The sequence below is a fragment of the Lygodium microphyllum genome, chromosome 25, assembly GCF_053477565.2.
Source record: "Lygodium microphyllum isolate KBCC chromosome 25, Lygodium_microphyllum_v1.1.10, whole genome shotgun sequence".
NCBI lineage: Eukaryota > Viridiplantae > Streptophyta > Polypodiopsida > Schizaeales > Lygodiaceae > Lygodium > Lygodium microphyllum.
The window spans coordinates 119,372,417-119,398,555 of record NC_141159.1 but is presented as its reverse complement, the minus strand read 5'-3'; positions in this window follow the sequence as shown (position 1 = coordinate 119,398,555).

The window sequence follows — 26,139 nt, the reverse complement described above, 5'->3', positions numbered from 1 at the left end:
TCCCAAAAAAGAACACATATCCACTGGTAGATCGTCTATCAGAAATGCTACCAGCCCAATCAGCATCAGTGTATCCATGCAACTGTATCTGAACCCCAGTCTCATAAAATAGTCCATACTACTATGTGGACTTCACATACCTGAGTATGCGTCTAGCTGCATCCAAATGCAGTTTCCTTGGAGCCTGCATAAACTGACTTACCAATCCAACAACATAGCTCAAATCTGGCCTGGTAATAGTCATATAAATCAAACTTCCTACTATGCGTCTGTACATAGTAGGTTCTTCCAAAAGTTCACCTGCATCTGCACTCAGCTTCACATTCTGCTCCAAAGGAATTAGAATAGGCTTACAGCCTGTCATCCCATATTTGGACAACATGTCCAATCCATACTGCCTCTGCAAGAGCTGTATCCCACTTGGTGATCTAATCACCTCAATGCCCAAGAAATAACGCAGCTCTCCCAAATCCTTCATCTCAAACTTCTGCTTCAATAACATTTTCACATGAAGGATATCTTCATCACTGTCACCTGTCATAATCAAATCATCAACATAAATGACAAGTAGCATAATACCTTTCTCTGTTTTTCTCACATAAAGTGAGAAATCTGCCCTGGAAATCTGAAAGCCAATAGTGACAAGATACTGTCCTATCTTGTCGGACCATGCTCTAGGTGCTTGCTTCAAGCCATACAAGGCTTTCTTCAACCTGCAAACAAACTCAGGATGAATAGCATGCACATAACCTGGTGGCTGCTCCATATAGACCTCTTCTCGCAAATCACCATGCAAGAAGACATTCTTTACATCCATCTGATGTAAAGGCCATCCCTTTGATGCAGCCATAGCAATGACTGCTCTTACGGTTGCCATCCTTGCAACCGGACTGAATGTTTCTTCATAGTCAATGCCATATGTTTGTGCATACCCCTTGACTACTAATCTTGCCTTGTATCTGTTCACAGAACCATCTGCATTGTGCTTCACCTTATAAACCCACTTACAGCCAATTGCATTCTTACCTTTAGGCAAAGGTACCAACTCCCATGTAGCATTTGTTTCCAAGGCATCAATTTCTTCATCCATGGCTTTCTCCCATTTTTCTTTTCCCATGGCTTGCTCAAAAGAAGTGGGTTCTGGTTCATGTATCACTTTGACCATATATGCATAGTGAATGGCTATAAATCCATCATATTTCAGCCTATCCACAGGATACCTAACTCTGGTAGACCTGCGCAAAGTAGGTTCACTCCCAGGTGCTCTCAAAACATCCCTGGTCTTCCTTACTCCATGTGTAACAATAGAAGGAATACCCAACTCATCATCAATGCTCTGTTCTGAGCCACTGGATTCACCATCCACATAAGAGTGACCTGCATTCACATCAAACATGGGCTGATCAACCTTCTCTTTTCCTTTTCGTGATACCTGCATACCACTATCTGCATTACTTTGAGAAGATTCTTCTGATCTCAATTTACCTGTCCATGGCGAAGAATGTGAACCACTGCTAGAGGACGCTCTAGGTCCACTAATATTTTGTGACTGCTGCTGTGAATTCTGTGCAGCATTACCATTTTGTGCATCTACATCATCAATCACATTTACTGGTTTATACCAGTTACTCATCTCATCAAAAACAATATCTCTGCTCACTGTAAACTTATGAGTAGAAGGATTATAGCATCTATACTCTTTTTGCTGGAGAGAGTAACCAATAAAGATGCACTTCTCAGCTTTTGGATCCAACTTGGATCTTAACTCATCTGGCACATGTACATAGGCAATGCAACCAAAAATTTTCAAATGAGAAATATCTGGTTTCCTACCAGTATACCTCTCCTCTGGAGTCATTCCATGTATTGCTGCAGTGGGAGTCCTGTTCATTATGTAGACTGCTGTAGCAACTACTTCAGCCCAATAAAAATCTGGCAAGTCTTTTTCATTGAGCATGGCACGAGATACCTCTACAATATGCCTGTTTTTCCTTTCTGCAATTCCATTTTGTTGTGGGGTATGACTACATGAATATTGCTGCTTTATGCCATGCTCCTGCAGGAACCTTGCAAACTCATTTGAGAGATACTCTCCCCCTCCGTCTGACCTTAGACATTTTATTTGCAGGCCTGTTTCTTTTTCAACCATAGCTTTAAGGGTTTTGAAATGCCCAAAAACTTCACTTTTCTTTTTCATAAAATACACCCAAACTTTTCTGCTATAGTCATCAATAAAAGTGACAAAATAATGACAGCCTCCAAGAGATGCAGCTTTAGTAGTCCACACATTAGAGTGGATTAATTCCAATGGCTTTCCACTCTCTTGAACATGTCTAGGAAATGGTTTCCTTGCCTGTTTTCCAAACTGACAGGCTTCACATACCTTATGCATTTCTACAACCTTGAATTTTGGCAATCCTGCAACAATATTTTGGGCCTGCATTGATTTAAGTCGCTGTACATTAACATGACCAATGCGTTTATGCCAGATATCAATATCTGCAACTACACCGGTCCCATGTGCAAACATTGCTGCACTCAATTCAGACATGTCTGCATCCAATGTAAACATTATGCCCTTCTTCTTTCCTTTTCCTATCAAGCGACCTTTATTTTTCATATCCTCAACAAAGCATCCATGAGGATTAAATCTGACCTGCAAGCCCTGCTCAACCATTTGACCAACAAAAACCAGATTCTTGGTGATATTCGGGACATGAAATACATCGGACAGGTATTTCTTTTTCCCATCCTGCATAGACAAAGGAAATTTTCCAAATCTGCACAATAGGATGTGTAGTATCATCACCAGTCTCCACAAATCCCGATTTTTCCATTTTCCTTGCATCCTCCATCCATTCTGCATGACCTGTCATGTGGTTTGATGCACCTGAGTCAACATACCATACATCATTGCTTTCTTCTGCACTTGTCACAGAATTGTTCATGTGCTGCATCATAAACAAATGCTCATTTCTGTCATCACCCTGTCTACTAGAAGATGCATAATTCCCTTGTTGCAGTTTTCCATTCATGATGTCATTCTGCTTTTTATAGCAGTCTTTAGCCATATGACCCATTTTACCACAGTAGTAGCATTCAACATTACTGTTTGCATTTTGGCCTCTTTGCCATCCACCATGACCTCTTTGGCTCCCCCTGCCTCTAGAGTTACCACGTCCTCCTCCATAGGACTGGTTTTCTTGAGTTTGCTGCATATTCTGATTTCTACCACAGCCTCCATATCGGCCTCCTCTATCTCTGCCTCTACCTCTTTCGGCATTTGAGTAGAAGACAACTTCTTTTGAAGTTCCTCCTGAAGAAGATGCACCACCATTTCTCTGCTCCTCAGAAATTAGAAGAGCAATCAACTCCTCAAAATCAGGAAATCTTTCACTAACGGAAATGGATGTTCGGAACTGTGCATAGTTCTTTCCTAGACCATTCAAGGTCACTGAGACTAAATCATCATCTTCCACTGGCGACCCAATGGAAGCAAGTGCATCTCCAATCTTCTTCACCTTCATGTGGTAGTCATTGATGCTCATACTTTCTCTTTGCACATTGTGCAGCTCTTGCTTGAGCTGCATTTTCCTGGCTTGCGTATTTGTGCTATATATTTTTGACAAAGTATCCCATGTCTCCTTTGGCGTACTTGCATCTTGAATATGCACAATCATAGAGTCTGAAATGCTGATAGACAGCCAGTACATAACTTTCCTGGCTCTCTCATGCCATGCTTTAAATGCCTGCATTTGCTGTTGATTGGGAACATCAAGAAGAACTGGTTCTTCTTCATTTCCTGCAACAAATTCCCAATATCCTTTTCCCATAAGGAAATTCATCATTCTAAACTTCCATGCTTGGAAGTTGTTCTTGTCAAGCTTTTCAGTGACAATCTGTGAGAGAGAATCAGACGGCATTACAGAACACTGCATAAAATTCTGTCACTGCAAAGAACACAGCTTCAGCCTCACAAAGGCAAATCTGCAAAACTGACGAAAGTGGTATTTGACCACACAGTCACTTCCTAGTGACGATTTTGCATCAACAGGCAACAGGGATGATTCTGTAACTCCCAATGTCTCTGCGCACAAGCATACGATGCAATTTCTACAGTAACTTTTCACCGACCTGTAGAACAGTGGCTGCACAGGATAAAACTGGGCCTTTTCCTGAGTGCGTGCAGAAAACTTCCGCCTCCAAAACAGGCCCCGAAATGGCCTCAAATAAAAAAAACAAGGTCGCCAAGGGCTAAAGCCCCGGCCCCAGCATTTACTGCCCTCTTCCTTCACCGCGAAGGGTGTCTCAACCTGAGACAATGCACTCCTGCACTTTCCGGCTGTGCTACCTGCAGAGATCTGCTCCCAAAACAGAAAATGAAAGCAACACTGCTCCTTTTACCAGAACACCGCGAGCTTGGCTTGCTTTCTTGAGCTCCTTACTATGAACAAGGCTCTGATACCATGTCAAGATTGTGGGAGAGAAGGAAGGAGTCTCACTTGTAGCTTTCTTGCTTGCATAATGGGGGAATATACACAAGGGTGGAGGCTGAAAACAGTTTTCCTCTTCTTAGTTGTGTAAGCCAAAAGAACTCTCATACAAAGAAATAGAAGAACCCTATATATGGGTCTCAAAGTAAACTCAACTAACTAAGGTGGCATACTAACTGAGCCACGAACTAGCGTAGATAAGGATAGCTGTCATGTAGCTATTATTTATGGGTGGTGTACCAACCACGTCTGCAAACTGACAAGTCGGTGACATAAATACACAACGGTCACCCTGGTGTATCACGAGTGGAGCTTGATATCTCAACATACTATAAGGCTCCCTGGCCTTCCTTCTTGCACTGTATGCCAGCACATGGCGGGATGCACACTTGTACCATCAATTGCGCACATGACATACACCCTCTACACAAGTGACAGTGAGGATAATATGAATGGATTTCAGGAACGGGATGCCCTCCTATATCTATTAACAGAGCGTGAGATAGAGGGGGGGTTGAGCGTGACTAACATTTCCTCAAATATTTATTGAGAGGTGTGATTGAGGGACATTATGACATTTGGCAGTAGTTCTCGTTTCCCTATGCACACATGGGGTGGGTCTTTCCCATCACCACAGGACATGTCACCATGTTCTATACCTTGCACTACAAGGCTCCCTGGCCTTCCTACTTGCACCTATGCTAGATGGGGTTGGACACATTAATGCACCATCAAGTGTGCACACTGGTGTACTCCCTCTGAACCATCTCCCTTGTTGATTTCTAAGATGGATGTGAGACTAGGTTTCCATCATTATTCAATCAAGTAATGTCTATTGTGGGGCAAGTGACTACTCTTTCATTTCAATTTGAGTGACTGTGAGCTGAGTGCTACATCCTTTGCCATCAACAGTTTCTTGTGACTTTATCAACAATGTTGCCTCCCTGGGTGTTATTGCGTGGTCCCTGCCACACTGGACACTGTGCTATGATGACACTTTGGTACCTCATGCAGCCGCGACTGCGACACGTCACGCGACATTGACAATCCCTCTTGACTCTCTACAACATGGGCTAAGTTTTTCTAACCCTACACTTTCTATTTATTAGTGAAGGTCATGTTTTAAGTGTGGGGATATCAACATCTGGTCTTAGGTCCTTGTTGCTTAGTTCACCCTTTCCGGTAAGGTCTTAAGTGTGGGGATGCGTCCCTGTGCATTTGCTTTGCATACACTCATGAATATACCAGATCTACTCATGCTTATATGCCATGCCTTGATTTTACTCTGATGGGGTCCTTTCCCCACCCACATGTCCTCTTTTACCTTGCTCTCAGAATTATTCTTTCTCTGTTTCCCTTTATCCCTTGTTTTGAGTTTTCTCCATGTGAATGCATCCTTCATTTACCAAAACCCACATCCAACCTTATTGACTTGTTTGTCAACTAGCCACTTTTCCTTTTTATAGCCCCTTGTTACGAGCCACGGATTATGTGTTATTAATTTTTGAAGAATTTTCTGCCCATTTATCATGTTTCATGTAAACGTGCCCTTTTTTACTTCGAAACAATGATATGATGTGATACTTTGACCTATACCTTTCCTTTTTACTGGCCATCATTTCGATGTATGGTTTGTTTGCTATTAAAATTTCCGTAATTTTGGGTATTTTTGGGTGTGCTTTTGACTGTTTTTCCATGTGAACTTGCCCTACTTCCCTTGGAATGTAATTATGATTACATGGCCATGTATGACTTGGTTCTTTGTTTGACTTTCCTTTTTCCTCCACTTTGTTCAGACCTATCAATTTTATTTTATTGAATTTTCAGTGTACTTTTATGTTTTTTTTCTTCTTTTTCCCATGTGAACGTTCTCTAACGACATCGGAATTGCATTTTGACCTAACCAACTTGTCCCACAAGCTTCCTTTGACATTTCTCCTTTTCGTTTCCCTATGTTCCAATGCATAGATTTCTTTGTATTAATTTTCGACTTTGTTTTCGTTGACATTTTTCTATTTTTTTCCATGTGAATGCACCTTATTATCCATAGAACCACGTTCTACCCTACCAACTTGTTTGATCTATTCTTGCACACATTTTTCGTGTTCACCTCGTTAGGTTTTGACCACTAGATCTTTTCGTATTAAATTTTATTTCCAGTTTCGAGTGTGTTTTTACGATTTCTTCCATGTGAACGTGCCATTTCTCTATTGGAATGTGATTTTGATGTGATAGGCTTGTCCCGCATGTTGCCCTATCCACTTTTTATTTTTTTAGCACTTCGTTTTGGTGAACGAATTTTTGAAAATTAATTTTTGTAAGATTTTACGTCCCTTTGTCACATGTGTTTGTGCGTGCACGCCTCCATTTTCGTCTTCCCCTCCTCCTCCTCCTCCACCTCTCCCGTCCCCACTCTGTTTCTCCTCCTCCTTGCCTTGTGCCTTCCCCAAGTCACTCGCTGCCTTGGGGCTCCCAATCCAACCACCTATGGTGGTTTACCCCGCCTCCTGACTTGCGTCACTCGCCGCCTTGGAGCCCGCTCTAGCCACCATTCTCCACCTGCCGTGCCCACCTTGCTGCACCTTGTTTCCCGTGCTACCCTGTGCACATCCATGCTGCGTGTGGCCACTGCCGCCTACAATAGGTAGCCACCCCGCCCCTTTCTGCACCTCCCCCACATCTCCCACCTCCTCCTCCACAACCTCGCTTGCCTGCCCACGTCCCTCTCCCCCTCCACAACCTCGCTTTCCTACCCACGCACTGGAAAAAAAGTGCCAAACAGACAATTACTTTTTAATAAATGAATTTGCATTTAGAGACCCCTAGTCAATGTTCAAAGTACAGACTATCTTAAAAGAACCGTTTCAAACTTAATAATTTTTAAATAAAGGATAACAAGGAATCACTGTTTTGTTTTAAAGATTTATAACCTAATAAATTTCACCCATTATTAATAACTTTATTGAAATGAATCCTTCATTATATTTGTTTTCGCTACATTGCACATTCCCTTTTTAATGAACACACTTTGTGGGGATGGAAATGATGGAATTTTGTCTAGTCCCTTTTGTCGATGGTGGTAAATAGTTTGAGTAACATGTCGGTCTCTGACCAGTTTTTATGAGAGTCTCTATTTTTGTTTTACTCATGTTGATGAGTCAAAGATATGGTATGTATCTTTCTTTTTCTTTTCTACCTGATATGGGGATTCAGGGTGTCTAATTATATTGCATCACATGAAGCTTTCGGTTGCACATGTGTAGAGGTCATGCCAGATTTTTCCTAGGATGTGAATTGCTTGGGGTGGTTAGTTCGTTGGTTGAGACCGTGTGAGTTTATTAGGATCGATATCTTATTTATTCCTATCATATTGTTTTGAAAGCATTTGTAGTGACAGTCTGTGTGTGTGGTGTGTGTGTAATCCATCTGAATGGCGTCTTGTACTCCTCCCCCAGTTCAATATATTTTATTAGTGTCTCATGACTACTCTTTATTACTAGATTAAGATCTTATTAGCAAGGTAGGCTTAGCCAAGTTCGTAGCACTTTCATTGCCACTTATCTCGGAGGATACTGATATCTGTGATTATTTGTGATCAGTTTCTAGCCTCTTATAGTAAGAGGTCTGGTCTTGTAAGAGGAACAACTATCCAACTGATGCCTAAAAGCTTGGGCAAGGCTCTGTCTTTACCCTATTGAGGAGACTCTTTTCCTACTGCTCGACAATTGTTCTCAAACGAGGATATCCTTAAGTTGTTGCAGAAGTAGACACAGGATGTGTTGGACCCTAAGAGGGTTATTACTACCTTAGGCATTAGTGTCTCCATGATATCTAATCCTCTTTGGAAGCAGTTATGCCAATTTTTTCAGGATAGGTTTATGCTTGCCAAAACATCCTCTAACTACCTTTCAAAGGAGTTGTTCACAACTTCTAGAATGATGTTGAAAGGCATTACTATTGATTGGAGTTCCTATCTTTTGTCAAAGATGGATCAACATTTTGTCAGAGCCACAAGGGATAATGTAACTAATGTTACATTTGGTTCCTACCTTTCTATCTTCTTGGCTATGTTACCCCTCCAAAGGAAGTTCCTCCCTTTCCAGTTGATCCACTAGAAGTTCCTCCTCCTCCTACTGAAAGCACTGATGTTGTCATTGAGAATCTTAATCCTATCCCTCTTGTGGTAATTCATAGGAAACGCCTTAAACTAGTGGTTGAATCAGCTCTAGTTCCTCCTCTAATCTCCATTCATGTTCAATCTAGTAGTCAACTTTTAGCTTTCCTCACAATGTTGAATCTTTTCAGAGCACATCGTGATGGTACTCTCGAGATTTCCATTCCTTCTGTACAACACTTGATAACAGGAGATGCAATTCCTTTCTTATGTAAAGACATCCAAAGTTCTATTGAGCTCTCGGTGACTGCCTGTATCCAATAGCTTTATTCTTCTTGCTATGAAGAAGTTCAATAGAACAAAGAAGAGTTGAATAATGCAAATGATGAGCTATGTTTTGCTCAAGAAAGATTTTATGATATTTGTACCTAGATGGAGCAGCAAACTAAGATTATTGATGCTCAAAAAGTGAAAATTTCTAGTTTGCAAACTAAGTTGGCTAAAACTAAATCCCAAGTGGTTAATGTGATTGAGGAGAGGGATAGGCTATAGAAGGAGGTTCAAGAGTTTCAAGCTTTGATAAGTACCCATATAGAGGAGCTTAAATTAGCTAACACCACCCTAGAATAGAGCAACATTTAAATTTAGCAACTTAATGATCAGTTGGTTCAGTCATGTTCTTCTTCAAAGAGTCCTATTGTGCAACTAGCTCCTTCTTTGTCCCCTGTGGACTTAGCAGTTCTTCAAAGACAAGCCATATTATGTCATTTTTTCTAGCTAAAGTGGAAAGGCTTCAATCCAGAATGGATTTATTATGGTCTTGATTTGAGTAATTTCCAGGAATATGCCTCCAGATCACTCATTTTTTGTGCATTATCAGCAATAAAAGTTGGCCTTCTATATTAAGCTCTCAACGATGGATCTACCTCTTCTAGAGGATGAATGGAGTGGGGCCTAGTCTACAGACTTGTTGATTGAAGTAGTGTGAATACTCAGTTGCTATTCTGAATTTGGAAACAATATACCTTTAGGGGGTTGAAGTATCTATTATGCTTATTTGCCTACTAACAAATGCTTGGATCGTACCACTTGAGTGGTTTTTTTGGGGATATTGTGAGTGCTGAAAGTCTAAAGTTTGGACTGATTTGTAGCTGGTTATATTAGGGTATTGACTGGTTATTATCTACAGGAAGGATACCTATCATCTTCACTTGACATACATGCAATATATTATGACCAGTTGGACATGTATCAACTCTCTTGCATAGAGTGGTAACTGAATGAGATGTTTTGGGGATGTTTTGAGGTCTGAATACTCTTGTTTTAACAGAGAAAATACTTCTAGTTATAGCAGTGGGCTAGCTATATTTGGTATTGCTACTTGCATACAATACAAACATTGATACTTGTATGGACATAGTTTGTTGCTGGGATGTTTTGCCACTACCATAGAATATTTTGAAATGATTTGACCTTTGTTTATGCTAAGTTGACTGTGTTTCTTCATTGTTAGAATACAGTTTACAGCAAGCAGGTTGTCAAGAAAACTATCATGAATAGCAAGAAATTGGTCTTGAACTATAGGAAAAGGAGTCAGATACTTACAGGTTGTATACATCATTGAATACCTAAGCTACAACTATGGTAAATGCTCAAGGCACTGACAATATTACTCAAATTGTGGGAGAAAAGCTGGACAAAAAAAATTTTGCTTTATGGAAGTTCCGCATGAAGAATTTTTTGGTTGGCAAAGGTTATTGGGACGTATGTATATGTGATGAGGTTGAACCTGAAATGCATGAAAGGAATCCGACAAATGATCAGAAAAGGGCTCATAAGCTATGGACTGAGAGAGCATGCAAGGTGTTACATTGGTTTTCCTTATGTATATCAAATGATATGGTTATACAGATTAGTGGATGCAGTTCCCCAAAGGATGCATTGTCAAGATTGTGGGAGAGAAGGAAGGAGTCTCGCTTGAAGCTTTCTTGCTTGCACAATGGGGGAAGACACACAAGGGTGGAGGTTGAAAACAGTTTTCCTCTTCTTAGTTGTATAAGCCAAAAGAACTCAAGTACAAAGAAATAGAAGAACCCTATATATGGGTCTCAAACCAAACTCAACTAACTAAGGTGGCATACTAACTGAGCCACGAACTAGAGTAGATAAGGATAGCTATCATGTAGCTATTATTCATGGGCGGTGTACCAACCGCGTCTGCAACTGACAAGTCGGTGACATAAATACACAACGGTCACCCTGGCGTATCACGAGTGGAGCTCGATATCTCAACACTCCCCCTCGAGCTCAATCCCAATTCTTGCACACCAAGCAGGTCTCTGAACTTGCGCAGCTTCTCTGCGCCCAATGCCTTCGTGAATATGTCAGCTACCTGATCCTTTGTGCTGACATAAACTAGATCAATAAGACCTAGTAAAACCCTCTCTCGCACATAGTGATAATGAACCTCAATGTGCTTTGTTCTAGCATGATAGACTGGGTTATTTGCCAAGTGTATACTACTCATGTTGTCACAATAAATGACAACTGGTCCATCTGTAGACTGATGCATATCATAAAGTAGCTTATGCAACCAAGCTACCTCACATGCAGCCATTGCTGCACCCCTGTACTCAGCCTCTGTGCTTGACAAGGCAACTGTAGGCTGTTTCTTGCTACTCCAAGTGACTGCAGCACTCCCAAAAGAGAACACATATCCACTGGTAGATCGTCTATCAGAAATACTACCAGCCCAATTAGCATCAGTGTATCCATGCAACTGTATCTGAACCCCAGTCTCATAAAATAGTCCATACTGCAATGTGGACTTCACATACCTAAGTATGCGTCTAGCTGCATCCAAATGTGGTTTCCTTGGAGCCTGCATAAACTGACTTACCAATCCAACAGCATAGCTCAAATCTGGCCTGGTAATAGTCATATAAATCAAACTTCCTACTATGCGTCTGTACATAGTAGGGTCTTCTAGAAGCTCACCTGCATCTGTGCTCAGCTTCACATTTTGCTCCAAAGGAACTGAAATAGGCTTACAGCCTGTCATCCCATATTTGGACAACATGTCCAATCCATACTGCCTCTGCAAGAGCTGTATCCCACTTGGTGATCTAATCACCTCAATGCCCAAGAAATAATGCAGCTCTCCCAAATCCTTCATCTCAAACTTCTGCTTCAATAGCATTTTCACATGAAGGATATCTTCATCACTGTCACCTGTCATAATCAAATCATCAACATAAATGACAAGTAGCATAATACCTTTCTTTGTTTTTCTCACATAAAGTGAGAAATCTGCCTTGGAAATCTGAAAGCCAATAGTGACAAGATACTGTCCTATCTTGTCAGACCATGCTGTAGGTGCTTGCTTCAAGCCATACAAGGCTTTCTTCAACCTGCAAATAAACTCAGGATGAACAGCATGCACATAACCTGGTGGCTGCTCCATATAGACCTCTTCTTGCAAATCACCATGCAAGAAGGCATTCTTTACATCCATCTGATGTAAAGACCATCCCTTTGATGCAGCCATAGCAATGACTGCTCTTACAGTTGCCATCCTTGCAACTGGACAGAATGTTTCTTCATAGTCAATGCCATATGTTTGTGCATACCCCTTGACTACTAATCTTGCCTTGTATCTGTTCACAAAACCATCTGCATTGTGCTTCATCTTATAAACCCACTTACAGCCAATTGCATTCTTACCTTTAGGCAAAGGTACTAACTCCCATGTAGCATTTGCTTCCAAGGCATCCATTTCTTCATCCATGGCTTTCTCCCATTTTTCTTTTCCCATGGCTTGCTCAAGAGATGTGGGTTCTGGTTCCTGTATCACTTTGACCATATATGCATAGTGAATGGCTGTAAATCCATCATATTTCAGCCCATCCACAGGATACCTAGCTCTCGTAGACCTGCGCAAAGTAGGTTCACTCCCAGGTGCTCTCAAAACATCCCTGGTCTTCCTTACTCCAGGTGTAACAATAGAAGGAATACCCAACTCATCATCAATGCTCTGTTCTGAGCCACTGGATTCACCATCCACATAAGAGTGACCTGCATTCACATCAAACATGGACTGATCAACCTTCTCTTTACCTTTTCGTGATACCTGCATACGACTATCTGCATTACTTTGAGAAGATTCTCCTGATCTCAATCTGCCTCTCCATGGTGAAGAATGTGAACCACTACTAGAGGACGCTCCAGGTCCACTAATATTTTGTGACTGCTGCTGTGAATTTTGTGCAGCATTACCATTTTGTGCATCTACATCATCAATCACATTTACTGGTTTATACTAGCTACTCATCTCATCAAAAACAACATCTCTGCTCACTGTAAACTTACGAGTAGAAGGGTTATAGCATCTATACCCTTTTTGCTGCAGAGAGTAACCAATAAATATGCACTTCTCAGCTTTTGGATCCAACTTGGATCTCAACTCATCTGGCACATGTACATAGGCAATGCAACCAAAAATTTTCAAATGAGAAATATCTGGTTTCCTACCAGTATACCTCTCCTCTGGAGTCATTCCATGTATTGTTGCAGTGGGAGTCCTGTTCATTATGTAGACTGCTGTAGCAACTGCTTCAGCCCAATAAAAATCTGGCAAGTCTTTTTCATTGAGCATGGCACGAGATACCTCTCCAATATGTCTGTTTTTCCTTTCTGCAATTCCATTTTGTTGTGGGGTATAATTGCATGAATATTGCTGCTTTATGCCATGCTCCTGTAAGAACTTTGCAAACTCATTTGAGAGGTACTCTCCCCCTCCATCTGACCTTAGGCATTTTATTTGCAGACCTGTTTCTTTTTCAGCCATAGCTTTAAGGGTTTTGAAATGCCCAAAAACTTCACTTTTCTTTTTCATAAAATACACCCAAACTTTTCTGCTATAGTCATCAATAAAAGTGACAAAATAATGACAGCCTCCAAGAGATGCAGCTTTAGTAGTCCACACATCAGAGTGGATTAATTCCAATGGCTTCTCACTCTCTTGAACATGTCTAGGAAATGGTTTCCTTGCTTGTTTTCCAAACTGACAGGCTTCACATACCTTATGCATTTCTGCAACCTTGAATTTTGGCAATCCTGCAACAATATTTTGGGCCTGCATTGATTTAAGTCGATGTACATTAACATGACCAATGCGTTTATGCCATATATCAATATCTGCAACTACACCAGTCCCATGTGCAAACATTGCTGCACTCAATTCAGACATGTCTGCATCCAACGTAAACATTCTACCCTTCTTCTTTCCTTTTGCTATCAAGCGACCTTTATTTTTCATATCCTCAACAAAGCAGCCATGAGGATTAAATCTGACCTGCAAGCCCTGCTCAACCATTTGACCGACAGAAACTAGATTCTTAGTGATATTCGGGACATGAAATACATCAGACATGTATTTCTTTTTCCCATCCTGCATAGACAAGGGAATTTTTTCAATCTGCACAATAGGATGTGCAGTATCATCACCAGTCTCCACAAATCCTGGTTTTTCCATTTTCCTTGCATCCTCCATCCATTCTGCATGACCTGTCATGTGGTTTGATGCACCTGAGTCAACATACCATAGATCATTGCTTTCTTCTGCACTTGTCACAGAATTGTTCATGTGCTGCACCATGAACAAATGCTCATTTCTGTCATCACCCTGTCTGCTAGAAGATGCATAATTCCCTTGTTGCAGTTTTCCATTCATGATGTCATTCTGCTTTTTATAGCAGTCTTTAGCCATATGACGCATTTTACCACAGTAGTAGCATTCAACATTACTGTTTGCATTCTGACCTCTTTGCCATCCACCACGACCTCTTTGGCTCCCCCTGCCTCTAGAGTTACCACGTCCTCCTCCATAGGACTGGTTTTCTTGAGTTTGCTGCATATTCTGATTTCTACCACGGCCTCCAAATCGGCCTCCTCTACGTCTGCCTCTACCTCTTCCAGCATTTGAGTAGAAGACAGCTTCTTTTGAAGTTCCTCCTGAAGAAGATGCACCACCATTTCTTTGCTCCTCAGAAATTAGAAGAGCAATCAGTTCCTCAAAATCAGGAAATCTTTCACGAACTGAAATGGATGTCCAAAACTGTGCATAATCCTTTCCTAGACCATTCAAGGTCACAGAAACTAAATCATCATCTTCCACTGGTGACCCAATGGAAGCAAGTGCATCTGCAATCTTCTTCACCTTCATGTGGTAGTCGTTGATGCTCATATTTTCTCTTTGCACATTGTGCAACTCTTGCTTGAGCTGCATTTTCCTGGTTTGCGTATTTGTGCTATACATTTTTGACAAAGTATCCCATGCCTCCTTTGGCGTACTTGCATCCTGAATATGCACAATCATAGAGTTTGAAATACTGATAGACAGCCAATACATAACTTTCCTGGCTCTCTCATGCCATGTTTTAAATGCCTGCATTTGCTGTTGATTGGGAACATCAGGAAGAACTGGTTCTTCTTCATTTCCTGCAACAAATTCCCAATATCCTTTTCCCATAAGGAAATTCGTCATTCTAAACTTCCATGCTTGGAAGTTATTCTTGTCAAGCTTTTCAGTGACAATATGTGAAAGAGAATTAGATGCCATTACAGAAGACTGGAAAAAATTCTGTCACTATAAAAAACCACAGCTTCACCCTCACACGGGAAAATCTGCAAAACTGGCGAAAGTGGTATTTGACCACACAGTCACTTCCTAGTGACGATTTTGCATCAAGAGGCAATAGGGATGATTCTGTAACTCCCAATGTCTCTGCGCACAAGCATACAATGCAATTTTTACAGTAACTTTTCACCGACCTGTAGAACAGTGGCTGCCCTGCATAAAACTGGGCCTTTTCTTGAGTGCGTGCAGAAAACTTCTGCCTCCAAAACATGCCCCGAAATGGCCTCAAATAAAAAAAACAAGGTCGCCAAAGGCTAAAGGCCTTTTCCCGCAGCATATACTGCCCTCTTGCTTCACCGCGAAGGGCGTCTCAACCTGAGACAATGCACTCCTGCACTTTCCAGCTATGCTACCTGCAGAGATCTGCTCCCAAAACAGAAAATGAAAGCAACACTGCTCCTCTTACCAGAACACCGCGAGCTTGGCTTGCTTTCTTGAGCTCCTTACCACGAACAAGGCTCTGATACCATGTCAAGATTGTGGGAGAGAAGGAAGGAGTCTCGCTTGAAGCTTTCTTGCTTGCACAATGGGGGAAGACACACAAGGGTGGAGGCTGAAAACAGTTTTCCTCTTCTTAGTTGTATAAGCCAAAAGAACTCAAGTACAAAGAAATAGAAGAACCCTATATATGGGTCTCAAACCAAACTCAACTAACTAAGGTGGCATACTAACTGAGCCATGAACTAGAGTAGATAAGGATAGCTATCATGTAGCTATTATTCATGGGCGGTGTACCAACCGCGTCTGCAACTGACAAGTCGGTGACATAAATACACAACGGTCACCCTGGCGTATCACGAGTGGAGCTCGATATCTCAACATGCATGGGACATACTCATGAAGAATTATGGAAATGTAACACATGCAAGAAAGATTAAGCTAAAGCAACAGTTCAATAACATGTCTAGGAATGGCAAAAACATTTAGGCCTATACTACATAGATCAAGAACATAGCGGATCAGCTTGCCACCATTGGATCTTCAGTGTTTGAGGATGATATTATTGTAGTGACATTGAATGGACTTGGCAAAGAGTATAAAGCATTTGATACGTCTATTTCTGTGAGAGTTGAATCCCTTGATTGAGATAAGTTGATTTCTTTGCTGCTGCATGAGGAAGTTAAGCTTGGGCTGAATATAGGTTCTAATATGTCTCAAAGCAGAGACACTGTTCTTTACTCTGGTGACATAGTAGAGGCGGCAACAGAGATAAGGGCTGTCATTACTACAACAAATATGGACATATTGCAAAGGATTGTTACAAGAAGCAATGAGATATGAAGGCAAAGGGAAAATAGCATGGGCACTATGCATCTTCTAGCAGTGCTCATGATGAGCAGGTTGATAGATTGTTTGCCATGCAACATGTGTCTAAGAATGCATCTGGGCAGAACAGAGATGAGAGATGGTACATTGATTTAGGGGCTTCAAATCATATGACACCCCATGGAGAATGGTTTGATGAGATGGTTGCAGGTTCACATGGTTATGGGTGTACTGGGAATGACACCCAACATGACATTCAGCACACAGGAATTGTTCCGTTGTTGATACTTGATGGCAAGAAAAAGAGATTGCATGATGTACTACATGTACCTACAAAAACCAAGAATCTTTTGTCAGTTGGAAAGATGGCAAAACAGAATCTGCAGTTGAGATTTAATAGAGATGGATGCTTTGTTGAAGAATATGGTAATGGCTGCAAATTGATTGCTAGAGGCTGAAGAGATGGCAGAATGTTTACTCTTAATGCGTCAATTCCATAATTGAAAGTAGCCGTGTTTGCACATGATGATGGTGCTATACGGGATGTTGAGATATGGCATAAGAAGATTGGCCATGTGAATGTACAAAAGCTAAAATCTATGCAGCAGAAGGAGATTATGCTTGGACTGCCTAAGTTCAAGTATCATGACTTTGGACATGTTTGTAGTGCATGTCAGTTTGGAAAGCAAGCACGGTTTCCATTTATGAGACATGTACGGAATAGCTCACAACCCTTGCAATTGGTACATTTAGATGTATGGGGTCCGTCTCATAATGCTTTGTTTGGTGATGCTTGTTACTATGTATCCTTCATTGATGATTTCACCAGGTATACTTGGCTTTACATACTGAAACATAAGGATGATGTGTTTGATGCATTCAAGGACTTCAAGAAGCATGCTGAAAATGAGTTGAGTTGTAAAATTTCATGTCTTAGATTAGATGGAGGTGGAGAATATGTCTCTAATTACTTTGATAGGTACCTTGCTAAACATGGGATTAGAAGACAATTAACTTGTAGCTATACACCGCAACATAATGGTGTAGCAGAAAGGAAAAATAGGATACTGATGAAATCGGCAAGAGCTATGCTGAATGAGAAGAGTTTGCCAAATGGCTATTGGGCTAAAGTAGTAGTGATTGCTGTCTATGTGCTAAATAGAACTCCTATAGCAGGGATTCATAATGTAACTCCATATGAGAGGTTGTATGGTCATAAGCCTGTCATTTCACACTTGAAGGTATTTGGCAGCATTACATATGTGCATGTTCCTGATGGAAAGAGGAAGAAATTGAATCCTAAAGTTGTCAAGAGTATGTTCCTTGGTTATGCACAAGACAGAAAGCTTACAAGTATTATGTATCGTCTACACATCAGACATTGATTAGCAGAGATGTTGTTTTTGATGAGCTGGCATCATGGTATGGTAATCCTATTGCAATGGCTATTGATGCACCAATCAACACTAGTAATGCTAAAAAGACACCTACAGTGAGTACATCTATGAGTGGTCCTACAAGTGATGGGTCACCTATAGTAAGTCCTTGGTCAGGATGCTTGCGGAGTCATACTCCTATGTCCACTAGCACGGATATGTCAGTGAGGAGAATTTTAGTTTGGTGGGTATGCATAGTAATATGGCCTTGCCTATGAGGAGACTTTTAGTTTGGTGGCTAAAATGACAATAGTTAGAACTATCATTGCTTTGGCAGAATGTGAAGGCTAGAAATTATGGCAAATGGACGTCAAGAATGCTTTCTTGAATGGTAATTTGGTTGAGAAAGTATATATGGAGCAGCCTGAAGGCTATGTTCACCCAAACTTTCCTACACATGTATGTAAGCTGAAAAATGCTTTATATGGACTGAAACATGCACCTAGAGCATGGAATGCTCGAATCAATAGTTATTTACAGCAACATGGATTTAGATTGGGTGATGCAGATCACAGTCTGTTCATGAAGAAGACCTTGGTTTATGTAGATGATCTTATCATCACTGGAGATGATGAAGAGGGCATTGCTAAAATTAAATCATGTTTACAGGCTAAATTCAAAGTCAAAGACCTTGGTGAACTAAAGTATTTTCTTGGGATTGAGGTAGTCTCTACGCCTCAAGGTATATGGTTGCTACACAAGGAGTATGCTCATGACATGTTACAGAAGTATGGTATGACTGAATGCATGCAAGCCTATGGAGACACCTCTTGATCAGAAAGTCAAGCTGCAGATTGATGTTGGGAATGACATAGAGAATGTGACCATGTATCAACAGATGGTGGGCAGCTTGATATATTGACTATTACCCGTCCTGACTTATGTTATGCAGTGGGGCTGATTAGTAAGTTCATGCAGAAGCCTCGCAAACCAAATTTAGATGCAGTCAGGAGGATCATGAGATATGTAAAGGGTGCTATAGATTATGGGCTGTTTTATGCATATGGAAAATCCCTTGATTTAACACGGTTTACTGATGTTAATTGGGTTGGTTGTGCTTATGACAGGAGGTCAACTAGTGGTTATGCATTTGGATTGGGCAATAGTATGATTAGTTGGCAGAGTAAGATATAGCTTACTATTGCTTGTCTAGTACAGAAGTTAAGTACAAAAGGAGCTACCTTAGTGGCTTGTGAAGCAGTTTGGTTAATGAAACTGTTGAAAGACTTGGGAATACAGCTAGAAAGTAGAGTGAGATTGCATTGTGATAACCTCAACAATGTTATGTTGGCTAGCAATCCTGTATACCATGCTAGGTCCAAACATATTGAGGTTCACTACCATTTCATCAGAGAAATGGTTATTACATGGCAGATTGGCTTGATCCATGTGAAGATCAAAGACAGGGTAGCAGATATATTTCAGACAGCTGCTTGGAGTTTATCAGATGGTTCGAGCTTGAGGGGGAGTGTTGAAATATCAGGCTCTCGTTACTCTTCAGCCAGTCTATCTTTATGTGTGTGTCTGACATTAGCTAGATATAGATGTACACATGTGTGACACTCAATAAGTCGGTGTAGTCAGTGACCTAACTACAGTTAGTCTTGGTTAGTCATACCTATGTGTGTAAGTCTCTTTCAATTAGTATGATGGAAGAAGAACAACAATGAGCTAAGGCTCATCTTCCACTCCACTCTTCAGGGATAAGGTCCAATTTTTGCTCCATAGTTGGGTCTAGCAAATCACCTTCGCCCATTAAATCATCCATGTGATGATTGAACATCCTGCAAAATCTCAAACAACCTCACAGACTTGAAATCTCATTACAACGATGAGCGTAGCTCAAAATTGGGTTTACAAGGCTTGCTTTTTTAAAAAAATGGTGTTTTGCTTTTACGATCTTCTTCCAAGTGAAATAGTTTCCACATAGACTGCGCGTGACAGTCTACTTGCTGTGAATCCAATTTGTCAAGTTGCAAGTGGGAACAGAGGCTTGTTGGAGTTTCGAAACGGGTTTAGGAGTAACACAGTGCGAACACCCACTATGAAGGAGATTGAAGGTTGAAAATTTAAGCTTTAGTAAAGCTTAATGACATTAAGCTTTTTAAAAAGCTTAATGATTTTTATGAACTCGAATAGCATGGTGGCACGTCCTAAATAGAATCGGCGCTGTTGAGTACATACTTTCGCAGCAGCAGATCATGAAATTTTTGGGACTTAATGACTTTTTAAGCTTATTAATCTTATAAACTAAAACTTGATGAAATTTCTTATTTGTTTCTCTGCCAACAAAGCGACTTGCAAAGGAGCTTCAAAGGTGGTCCTCTGCCTCTTGGGAGAGGTCCTTTGCGATTTGAGAGTACAATAGGGGGTTCTTCACCACCAGGAACACGCTTGTATTGAAAATTTAAGATAGCCTGTAGAGCCCATTAGCTCCAAGAGCTTTGCCTTTGCACGATATGGTAAGCGATTGGAAGTCATTGATCTCTGCCCGACTCTGATACCACTGGTGTGTAAATTGGATGCTATATGCGCGCGTAGTGAATGCCAAAAGGTCCCCAACAACAAATAACTCTACAAAATCTTCATAAAAGCAAGAAGAGAGTTTGCACAATATGAGACAAAAAGACCAATTGAGTGCAATCTCCCCCTATGCCTTGTGTGAGAGCTTCACAAGGCATGCATTTATAGATTTATTTATCTCCAAGCTAAAAAATAGCACACTTTACAATTAGCATGCTTTTTGTTTGCTTTTGCCCAAATATAAAGTAAGGTGTTTGGGCGTCCAAAAGTCTTGCTATGCCCAAATACAAATACCAAATAATGGAATATTTAACCGAGCACCTATGCCCATACAAAGTAATAAATGTTTATCAAGTGCTTTAATAAATAAGTGAGTCTAAATAAATATTGACGCCATGCCTTTAGTGATAAGGCATGCGCCCATAAAAAATAGTAATTCTTCTGAGTATTTTGAATTCATGCCATCGTCCAGTCTACCCAACGCCACCGCCGCCTGCTCTACACATCAACTGAAGCATTCACAATTGTTAGAAAATAATAAGATAAAACCCAAAAAAGTGAATACCTAGCAGTCTTCAGCTACAAAATAATTAAATAGGTTGGAACTCTATCCTAAACTTAATTTAATATGAGTGTGCACTCTAAACTCATAAACATCCATTTATTTGATATGTATTTTGTGGAATCACTAGATGTGGAATCACCCACGTGCACATTAAATTAATCTGACACCCAAAAAGGACAGGCATCCTCGTCAACTTCTCCCACAAGGAATCCACCTTGTGTACGAGCCCTGGTAAGTAAATATAGTTTTACGGAATCCACCGTGGAATATGCCTCCTGACATCAGTAGAGGAAGCATGATGCAGAATGTGTCTTTGTTGTTAGCTCCTCTAAATGTTGTTAAGCCAACAGCTAGCCAGAGAGTTCCTTTTGTAAACCAAGGTTTAGTACAAATAGCACCCCCTTTGCAAGTTGTACAACCTAGTGGGGGGGATAGCTCTTGAAGCCATTAGTTATGAGTCCTCTACATCAATCATTGTAGAGGAAGTAAAATATGTGATGAAACATTATACGGATATGACCACTAAGCAATACTGCCAAATCACCATAGCTATTAATTTTTTGAAGCACCAGCAAAATGTGATGGTACTAGAAAGCCCGATGATGTGGGCCCATCACGATTCAGCTATAAGTGGTGTGGTGGGCAGCATTTTCCTCATGATTGTCCTAATGTCAAATGCAATATATGTGGAAAGTTTGGTCACTTAGCCAGTACCTGCTGGAGTAGGGTTAGTTCTCTTTAGCAAGGTAGTCAGCAACCTGGGCCTATGAACCATCGTGCGAATAGTGAGAATACTAAAGGAGAGGGTCCTAAGAAAATTTTGCAAAGGGTTAAAGGCACACTCTAGGAAATATCTAGTGGGATAAGTCTAGTTGAAACCTTGCCAATCACTGAGAGTAAATCTCCTAACAATATTAGGATAGTAATTAGGGGTCAAAAACTTAAAGATAGTCAAAAAGATGACCCTAGTACAAGCAAAGTTAACCCTAAACCTAGCAGGGATGATAAGAAGGTGTTGGATGCCCAGGTGGGTTCTCTTACAAAATATGGTATTTTAGAGGAGCATGTGGTCAAAAGAAAATAGAAATAAAAATAAAAGAATAGTGCTAAGATTATCAAGAAGCCAAAAAGTGACTGGTTGGAAAGAGAAGAGAGTAGTGTAAAAATTTCGTGAGTTTGACCTAGCAAACATGCTATGTGAAGTCAAATCGGATGTGAATTTGCTACAACTAATCCAATTGTCACCAAACATCCGTAGGGAGTTCAAGAAAATACTTTGAATTGATTATGTTGTAGAACCTATTGGTATCCATTGAGTGGGTAGTGCATGGTGGGACCATGTAGAGAAGCATTGCCATAGGGTCCATATATATGTCGATGGAATCCTGATAGAAAATGCAGTGGTGTCCATAAACATTATGAGTATGGATTTATTGGAGAGGCTAGGTCTATTAATCCAAAAGGATGTCATGGATGAATTTAAAAATTAATGATGATAGCTTAAGACAACCAGAAGGAATGGTAGTGCAAGCACATGTGATGACTGCTAATATTGAGTGTGCCCTTGACTTCCATGTTATCCGATTTGATAGGAGACCAAGCTACCAATTGTTACTTGGAGGTCCATGGACATTACATTCTAATTGTTTAGTGGATATCCCAAGTAGTCATCTCATTTTTGGGTGTGGATTAATGAGAAAAGTTCTAGATGCATACCTTGAGCACCCGTTGGATGAAAGGGCATTACCTTCCACTATAGAATGGGAGGCACTCAAGGGAACCTTAGCTATTAAAACCTCAAGTTGTAGTGATTTTGAAGAGGGTTCTACTACCGAGGAGGTTTACCAAGTATGTTTAAGTGAGCCAATAGAGGCAAAGGACATGATTTATGATGTTGATGTGATAGAGCTAGATCTTGGGACTCCCAACAATGATCCTCGCCCCATTAAACTTAACACTATGTTATTTGCTAATAAGCGTGCAGGTTATGTGGCACTCCTAGAGGAGTTCAGGGATATATTTGCATGGAGTTATGTTGAACTAAAGGGGATTCCCCCCTCTGTTTCTATGCATACAATCCCATTGAAAGAAGGTAGTAAGCCAATGATGTAGAAGGATGTATGCACTTTGAGCTAAGAGAGCCTCTTTTTGAGGAATTGATGTGTTTAAGGAAGGTTGGTATGATCTTTCTTGTTGAACATACAGAATGGTGCTCATCGATGGTAATAAGAAAGAAAAAGAACAATCAAATCTTCTCATGTATCAATTTTAAGGAATTGAATAAGTAGACAATGAAGGACTATTATCCTTTGCCCTTTATCGATTAGATTTTAGATCAACTAGTATGCTGAGAGATATACTATTTCATGGGTTATAATCAGATGGCCATAGGCCATAGCTGAAGAGGATAAGTTAAAGATGATGTTCATTACAGTTTTTGGTACTTTGATGGCTTTTAGCCTATGTAATGCTCCTGGGTCTTGGCAAAGAATAGTTGACAAGACATTTGTCGATATATCCCTTGAATAGCTAAAGGTTTTCATAGACAATTTAGGGGTACCACGAGCTATCATTATAGTTGATTATTCTATGCACATGCTTTGAGCAATACCATGAGTATTGCACAACGTTGAATCCTCAAAAATGTGTATTCAAGGTGCCTTATGGTTTGCTATTGGGTTATGTTGTGAGTGTGGCTGGTATTGCCACCGACCCCAAAAATGTGGTTATTATTGTGTCCCTAAACCCACCCACTTGCCTTAAGGAAGTTCATAGTTTTGTTTCATCCATGGGGTACTATTGTTGATTCATTAATGCATTGGGTAAATGTTTGTTACCCTTGATGAATCTTTTATCTCATACCTATGTTTTAGAATGGGAAAAAGCATACAAAGTTGTGTTTGAAGATGTTAAAATGGAATTATCAAAAGTAATGATTTCAAAAGCTCCAAAAAGGGGTGAGTTTTTCTATATATTCATGGTTTGCGACATGGTGTAATATTAGTTGTTGCCTATCCCAAATTTGGGAGATACGCTTTATCATCCTATTACATTTGCAAACTGGGAGTTGGAAATTTTAGAGCTTCATTATAGCTATTTGGAGAATGATTGCTTGTCTATGGTGTTTACCACCAAGAAGTTTAGACACTATATTCTTTATGAGAAGGTAGCATTCTTCACCAAGGTAGAGGGATTGCACTTATTGAGCAAGCTTCAACCCCTTGATCGCCTAGCCAAGTGGCTGATCTCTTTGCAGGAGTTTGACTATGAGATTAGGAGTAAGCAACCAAAGCTGTAGGGTATTGTAGAGTGTCTAATATATTTTGGTGAGCCTAAGGAAGAATGGGTTGATATTAGTGTCTACGAGTGAGAAATTATGTAAAATTGATGCAGCCTCTATTCCATCATGATATGCATCTATCATGCATTATCTACTATCAACAGGCAACTCGATAAAAACTCTTTCTAAATCTCAGAAGAGGAAGATTAAGCAACTTGCACTTAACTTTGCAATAATAGCAAGTGTCATATATATGAAAAGTGTGAATAGGATTTACCATCATTATGTGAAGCCTGACGAGGTACCCTTTATTCTAGAGGAATGCCATGATTCAGCATGTGGAGGCCATTTTTTCAGCTGGTTCAACATCCAAAAATCTTTACGTGCTGGCTATGTCAAGATTGTGGGAGAGAAGGAAGGAGTCTCACTTGTAGCTTTCTTGCTTGCACAATGGGGGAATACACACAAAGGTGGAGGCTGAAAACAGTTTTCCTCTTCTTAGTTGTGTAAGCCAAAAAGAACTCACATACAAAGAAATAGAAGAACCCTATATATGGGTCTCAAACAAAACTCAACTAACTAAGGTAGCATACTAACTGAGCCACGAACTAGAGTAGATAAGGATAGCTGTCATGTAGCTATTATTCATGGGCGGTGTACCAACCGCGTCTGCAACTGACAAGTCGGTGACATAAATACACAACGGTCACCCTGGCGTATCACGAGTGGAGCTCGATATCTCAACACTCCCACTCGAGCTCAATCCCAATTCCTGCACACCAAGCATGTCTCTGAACTTGCGTAGCTTCTCTGCGCCCAATGCCTTCGTGAATATGTCAGCTACCTGATCCTCTGTGCTGACATAAACTCGATCAATAAGACCTAGTAAAACCCTCTCTTGCACATAGTGATAATGCACCTCAATGTGCTTTGTTCTAGCATGATAGACTGGGTTATTTGCCAAGTGTATACTACTCATGTTGTCACAATAAATGACAACTGGCCCATCTGTAGACTGATGCATATCATGCAGCTTATGCAACCAAGCTACCTCACATGCAGCCATTGCTACACCCCTATACTCAGCCTCTATGCTCGACAAGGCAACTGTAGGCTGTTTCTTGCTGCTCCAAGTGACTGCAGCACTCCCAAAAAAGAACACATATCCACTGGTAGATCGTCTATCAGAAATACTACCAGCCCAATCAGCATTAGTGTATCCATGCAACTGTATCTGAACCCCAGTCTCATAAAATAGTCCATACTGCAATGTGGACTTCACATACCTGAGTATGCATCTAGCCGCATCCAAATGTGGTTTCCTTGGAGCCTGCATAAACTGAATTACCAATCCAACAGCATAGCTCAAATTTGGCTTGGTAATAGTCATATAAATCAAACTTCCTACTATGCGTCTGTACATAGTAGGGTCTTCCAGAAGCTCACCTGCATCTGCGCTCAGCTTCACATTCTGCTCCAAAGGAACTGAAATAGGCTTACAGCCTGTCATCCCATATTTGGACAACATGTCCAATCCATACTGCCTCTGCAAGAGCTGTATCCCACTTGGTGATCTAATCACCTCAATGCCCAAGACATAACGCAGCTCTCCCAAATCCTTCATCTCAAACTTTTGCTTCAATAATATTTTCACATGAAGGATATCTTCATCACTGTCACCTGTCATAATCAAATCATCAACATAAATGACAAGCAACATGATACCTTTCTCTGTTTTTCTCACATAAAGTGAGAAATCTGCCTT